This window comes from Mirounga angustirostris, unplaced genomic scaffold, assembly GCF_029215605.1.
Source record: "Mirounga angustirostris isolate CCGP_5_RB_7025 unplaced genomic scaffold, mMirAng1.0.hap1 SCAF_3, whole genome shotgun sequence".
NCBI lineage: Eukaryota > Metazoa > Chordata > Mammalia > Carnivora > Phocidae > Mirounga > Mirounga angustirostris.
This window is the reverse complement of record NW_026991711.1, coordinates 167,089,019-167,096,282: the sequence shown is the minus strand read 5'-3', so window position 1 is coordinate 167,096,282 and position 7,264 is coordinate 167,089,019. Positions and strand designations below refer to the sequence as shown.

Genomic DNA, 7,264 nt, shown 5'->3' with positions numbered 1-7,264 from the left:
ATCCTGGGGTCCTGGAATGGAGTCCCATGTAGGGCTCTCTGCTCAGTGGGGAGCCTGCTTTTTCCTGTCCCTCTACCCCTCCCCCCTCTCCCTCAGCCCTTCCCCTCTGCTCGTGCGCGTGCGCGCGCTCTCGCTCTCTCTCAAATAAATAAATAAAATCTTAAAAAAAAAAGAAAGAAAGCTGAGAAGCCAAGAAGAAAATCTTTGAGAGAATATTAGAGAGTTTTCTTGTCTAAACATTTTCTTATGTCCTTTAATTCCTCCTCATCAGAATTCTTAAGGCTTCTCTGTAAACCAGTGTACTCTGGTTAAGCTATGCTAGGGTGTTCACAAAAAGGAAAATTGGTAAGGCTCAGGCAAAGAAAGTGCAGACAATTAGTTTCAGAATGAGATTTGCAAGATGGGAGAAAACCCATCTGAAGAAAAAAAAAATCTTTCCCCATGGCCTTTGTGGTTTGAAACTCTCTGTTTTATCCCATGAATGCACTTCTGGGTAATTTATTAGGAAACACTCAAAGATGTACAAGTGTGTATTCATTACCACATTTCTTTAGATAGTAAGGAGAAATAGTAAATGGTCATCACTAGGGGTTAGACATAAACTATGATATACAATACTATGGAATAATATGCAGGAATTGAAAGAATCTGTTCTGGATATGAGTCTTTTGTTAAATGTATGAATTGTAAATATCTTTTATGATTTTCCTTTTCACTCTCTTAATGGTTGGTGCCCTTTGACAAACAGAAATTTAAAGTACTATAATTTATAACTTGTTTTACTTTATATTTAGTGCTTTTTTGTATTTTGTTTATGAAATCATTTTCCTCCTCATGGTCATTAAGATATTATTCTTTGTTTTCTTAAAAACTTTTTATTGTTTTACTTTTTGCATTGCTATGGAGTGAGATAGGGATTGCAATGTATTTTTTCCCATATGAATATCCTTTTGGCCCAGCATGATTTACTGTAAAGGCATTTTCTAGCTTTGCGCAGTGGCAGTATCGTAGCCAATGAGGTTTATCCGAGGCGCGATTATTGCTAATTGAAAACTTTTCCCAATACTGTAAAGGCATTTTCTTCCCACTGTTCCTCACTTTTAACATTATCACAAATCAAGTGATCATATATGTGTGGAATTTATATCCTTTTCCATTGGTCTATTTGTCTATCCTAATGCCAATAATACATTGTCTTAATCTACTGAAGCTTTAAAATAGACAGAACACTTAACAGTCTTCATAAAAGAGGATATTCAAATGTTCAATAAACTTATTAAAAAGTGCTCAACCTTATTGATAGTTAAGGAAAATATATATTAAAACCATGATGAGATACTACTGCTTACCTACCAGAATGGTTAGAATAAAAACAAAGACTGACAAAAAAATACCAAGTGCTGAAGAGGATGTGGAGCAACTGGAACTCTCATATACTTCTGAATATACATTGGTGCAATCGTTTTAGGAAGGTGTTTGGCAGTATCTGCCAAGCTGAATGTATGTGTATCTTATCACTTAGCAATTCCATTCCTAGACCTCTACTCAGAGGAAATGCTTACATGCATATACTAAAGGATATATATAAGAGCATGCATAGCGATTCTATTAATAATAGAATACCCCAACCAAACACCCATCAGTAATACAATGGATAATTTGTGTTGTATTCAATCAATGAAAATAACAAACTATTGCTATGTACAAATCATGTATGAATCTTATAAGGATAATGTTAAAAGGAAGTAGATGCCAAAGAGCACATATTATAATTCTGTTGACATAAAGTAGGCAAACAGGCAAAACTAATACATGATATAGAAATTAGGTTAGTGATCAGGGGCTAGAAACAGGGAGAGAACATGAGGGGGGATTTTTTGGTGCTGGTAATGTTCTTTTTCTTGATTTTGGTGCTGGTTACTGGGGGAATGTTCACCTTGTAAAAATTCTTTGAGTTTTACACTTAGGATTTGTGCTCTTCTCTTAATGTATATTATACTTCAATAAATATTTATTTAAAAAACAAAAAGATATGTATATGTTGTTGAGTACAAATAATAAAAAGCTTTATATAGTACCCACAAAATAATACCACATATTCTTCATGAATATATGCATAAATGCATATACATCTTTGGGGAGGATATTAGGTGTTCAGCATATGTTGGCTCTGTAGAATCAAAACCATTTTCCTTGACTATAACAATTCTTCTGGCATCAGTGTTGTAATCAAATTGGAGATGAGATCATTGAGTATATCCAAGTTTCCTAAGAGAGGGACTCTTAGCAACAGGGGTGATCAGGAAGCTACTATTTTTGCAGCACTAAATGGAGTTGAAATTATAAGCTGACCAAGAACTGAAGGATCCTTGAATAGTTGACCATGAATAATCTCAAACATTGTGTACGATACTTTAACACTAGCTATCAACTTTAACAACAAAAAAAGTAAAATCAAATATTTGAAAGGGCCTCTACAGAGAGAACCAACAAAATTCTAAAAAATGTGTTTTTTTTCTTACAGGTAACTAGAGAAAATACAATCATGCTAATTTTCAAGTACGTTGGGGGCTAGACAGACTAAACATGGGGCCAGCATATATATTTAAGAACTACCTAAATCCTAGCTCTTTCCTCTATTGATAAGATACAGAAAATGAAAATTTCCTATAAAAAAGGTGACAGGCAGGACGACCAATTGAGAAGGGCTCTTTTTCATCTTTCTCCAGCTTCAGAATGTAGAAGGAAAACTATGCAATGTAACTATTCAGATAGGCCTTGGCTAACAACAAAGCCAGGTATCCTACTGAAGTTTGCTATGGAAGCCCAGGTAAGGTCAGTGTAGCATCTTCCCACATTAAATGGTCTCTTTTCTTAGTGGGAACTTTGGGGCCAATCTAGGAGATTTGGCAGCAGAGGAGAATTGGGCTCCAAAAGCAGGAAGAGAAACCTTAAATACTGGGCATGAGGGACATCAAAGGGGATTTGAGCTCATCTGTAATTTCTTTTGTTTGATTTTTGGAGGAGAATATAGCCAGTGCTATCACAGGAGTGATTAATAAATAAAGCCCTCTGTTAGTGTAAAGGTTTGGAGTTGGTTCTTTAGTCTTGGGTGGTGGAGGCCCTGTTCTAAATGTCCATATTGGGGAAAGGGCAATCTTGTGTTAGGAACCAGTGGAGTGCCTTAGACCTCGTGAGTTCTCAGCCCAAGCCCTCTACTAGATTCACCCGAAGGACTTTTACAATGTTGACACTGAATCTCAGGGGTGAGGGCCAGACATCGGTATTTTTGAAATGCCCCAAGCATTCCGATGCCTGACCTATTTGGTCCATTGACTTTCATTTCTCTGTGACTCTGTGGTGTTTCAACTGAGATGCTCCACTTTATTCTGCTTTATGGTTTTGCAAAGGTCTTATTTGAAGACACGGTTCTACTTCTTAAGGCTCAAATATTAAGATCCACTGATATAGTCTAATTGGCTTCCAGACATTCCTCTCCCTTCACTTGAATTATTTGTCGGGTTGATCATTTGGTTGTAGTCTCATGAAGAGATCAAAAGATGTAACAGCTGTCCCGGGACTCTCTAGAAACAGAAACCGAGCTAGAGTTTCTGGAACAACATGCTCATCAGATCCAACACCTGTGAAAAGAAGGAACCAGAAGCAGGACCTGGCAGGGGAAGAAACTGAGCCATGATTCATGTACCAAAAGGCCTTGGCCAGCATGGCCAGGAGTGCTGCAGTGAATGCTGCCATTGAAGCCGTGCCCAGTGGGCACCTCTCTCAGCAAGGGCAAGAGTGTGACCTCAGGTGAGGAGGTTCTCTGCAGCTGAGACAGAACCTGAATAGCTGGAGGAGGATTATGGCCAGCACTCCTCCCTTCAGATCCTCCCTTGAAGGAGAAGCTGGGCAGAAGGGCTGTGGGTCTTTGGGATAGGTATGTGAATTCGGGGGTGGACTGATTCTCTCTGATTCAGGAAGAGGAAGGCATTAATGGGGCAGAGCAAGTATCCCAAGCCATGCTCATGGCACTGGGACTTGGGAAAGGCTCCTGAAAGAGCAGAGAAAGGTGACCCGATTTAGAGAAGAAACAACGTACCTGTCCTCTTCTTGGGACATTTCAGATAGAAGACTTCCTTCTCACAGCTACCTCTTGAGGATGGAGTGGGAATTTTTGGCTTGGGGTAGGTAGATAACATTCCAGAGAGTATCCTTGGCATCTTGACCTTTGTCTGTTACCTCTGTCTCTAGAAATGGGCTGACTACCTTTAGTAGAAAAGAACTTCAATTGTTGCAAATCAGATTCAAAGTGGGTTTATTGATCACCTCTCATACACCACCTTCTAAACTAGGTAGTTTTGTGTAGAGTCCTACAGCCTGTGTTCTCGTCTTCAACAGGTTGTCATGAAAATTACCCTTTGAGTGACTTTCTTTTCATTATTCAGCTTACCCACTTGTTTATTTAAAAACTCCATGTAGACGACATCCTTTTCTGAACTGAAAATGGTGGAATCCCTAGAATCTTGTTACTAACGAGGCAAATCATGTTCTCATTGTGTTTAAAAGATACACGGTTATCAACACTTTCATTATACTTGTAAAATAAATCTTTATGAGCAGGAATGCCTTTAGCTATGTTCTTAATTTTAAGAGATACCACACAGCCCCTTTATAGTGGTTAAGTAGATTAGATCTAAAGTGGTGAACTAATACTGAGGTAATTATCACAAGATTGGTGGTTCCTATCAAGCTCCTATGACAAACTTAGAATGAGTAAACACACATTGTTTTTGACTACAAACCACAAAGTTCAACAACACATTTCTACAACAAACTTTAATATGTGTGGTTTCCCATAATGAACATTTATTGTTTTAAGGCCATAGGATAATAGTTCTGAGAACTATCGAAACATACCTTGGAATACCATATGAAATCTCCTTGCACAAAGTGAGAAACAGGCCTAGAAACCCCACTTTAAGATAAAGTACAGACACTGCACTGATGCAGCTTAAGTTACGGTAACTGGTATGTAACTATTCCATAATAATTTTCTCAACCATTTATCAAGATGTAATTTCTAACTGAAAGATTTGTCTATGCAAACACCTGTGTTGATTATCTCCCAAAAGTTCAAGGTTTCTCATTAATCTGCTCACTGAAGCTTGTAATTTCTGGCTTCAGTTATAATTTCCATCCAGAAGTATGTTAAAGAAGAGAATATGAAGAATATGATGCCTATTAATTTCTATTGCCACACTAACTAGACTTTGGGTTTTGAATAAGTTATCTGTTATGCATATTTTCATTTTGGCACAAACGTGAGAATATGCATCAGGTCCTATGGCAGTGGCCTTCAGGAGGGGTGGATGCTAAAAAAGGCGTGTGGGTGGATGGGCACCCCCAAAACTGATGGACCTCCTAAAACTGACAGGCACCCCAAACTGACCACCACCAGGTATTTCTGATCAACTGGTGTAAAGGGAGGGTCAGGAGCGGAGTTAGACAGATGGTGGCATAAAATGACAGAGGGGGACTTTCTTAGAGCTATTTCAGATGTCACTGGGCCACCCTACTCCTGTGGCCCCCCCGTTATAGACAGTGTGCAGTATGAAAGGCCTGGGTGTTAGGGATTCCATTTCCTGTGCACATGTGGGAGCTAGAGCACGGAGGCATGTGGACATACATCATGGGCCACAATATGACTATTTTGGACCCTGCACCTGCTGTCAGTGTGTGGAGATGCTGCCTAGATGTGGTTTCAGAGTTCTGAGTTGCACATCCGGGTTCCACGCATTCAAAATCACAGGAGCAGTGCCAAGTACTCCAGTCGACAGTGAGTCTGGCCCCTTCAGCCTCAGCGGGGAAAAGCCTCTGCAGAGACATGGGTGAGAGTAGTGTCTGGTGGAAAAGTCCATCATCGTTGTAGCTGTTGGCAAGGTTTTCTGGATGACTGAGGTGAAGGCCAGGGTGGTAGGTTCTAGGGAGCTAGCGTTCTGAACAACCTGCGGCTTTAGTCAACTGGAGACCTCAGAGGGAGACACATAAAGGGAAGGGGCTGGACAGGGGCTGAAACTGGTGCTTACCCACCATGTCACTGGTAAGCACCAGATTTCTGGAGGGTAAGGCCTTCCAGTCCTCTGCTTCCCATTCATATCCTTTTGTTAAAATAGTTTCCTTGTGAGGCTGGCCCTTTAACATCTTTTTCCACAGTACCGCTGAGTAAACAAAAGCTGGCATGAGAAGCCTCCTTTGGACCTTGAGGAATCTATTTAATTTGTGATGGTTTGCATTTTGTTTGTGGGAGGAATAAAAACACAACTAGTCCTAGAAAATAACTACTTCATCACATCTTATAATTTATTCCACCAGGAGGCTGGAAGCATGCCTCCAAACTTCCCTAGCACAATCTTCGAGGATTTGGTGGTTTATAATAGTAAAACTGAAGGCAGTGGAAAACTTCCACATGCAAGAATTATAGTATTGGGTCCTTTAAAACAGCGACACGTGCGCACGTAGTCCCCAGCATTTCTGAATGCCTGGAAATCCTGATCAGGAATCTGAAAAGCAGGAAGTCAGGATCTACTGCATCAAGTACGTTCCCAAGTATTTATGCAGCGTGTGTTTTAATACCAAAAGATGATTTGGTTAGACTTAGCGTTCTCAGCCTCATTCCCTGAGAGGATTTCTTCTTAACTGTTGCTTCAGTGAAGTCCTGCCCTAAATCATAGAGTAACATAAAGGAGGTTGATGGTTTGGATTCTTTTCAAGAGTTAGGTAGATTGTGTAGAATGTGATAATAACCCATTGCTGGTTTTTGTAAAATAGCTAACAGGAAAAAACCAGTCTTTTTTTTTTTTAAATTTTTGTTCCTTCTTCTTTTTTCTCCCTTCTTCCTTTTTTTGTTGCCTAAACAATCCTAACTAGGACTAACAATTTGCAAGAGCTGCTATCTTTAGATATCTATTCTTGATCTCAGATGCCAACTGGGTAGATCTCATTTGGACCTAAAGTGTCTTGAAATCTGGAAACAGGTGTTGGATAGGAAGCTAGAAAGGTGCTAATTTTCAACATCTGGCCTTGCTGTTCTGATCATTTCAGTGCTACAATATGTGGCCCAATGCCTCCCCTTCATTGATATCCTGGCTTAGAATCACGCTCCCCACTAGGACCCATTTTCATTTGGGTAAAGCTTTTTCTTCCTTCAAAACCCATAGTTCCCATCCTTGTGGGAATCTAAGTGCAAGTGGGAAGGGGTAGAAAT

At 39.7% G+C, this 7,264-nt stretch overlaps 1 non-coding gene across 1 annotated transcript; it reads left to right on the top strand.

Moving 5' to 3' along the window:
• Positions 1 to 985: 985 nt before the first annotated feature.
• On the top strand, positions 986 to 1,125 carry LOC123840146 (U4 spliceosomal RNA). The gene has a single exon (XR_006789934.1). It is a non-coding gene; the product is annotated as a U4 spliceosomal RNA (small nuclear RNA).
• Positions 1,126 to 7,264: the final 6,139 nt, after the last annotated feature.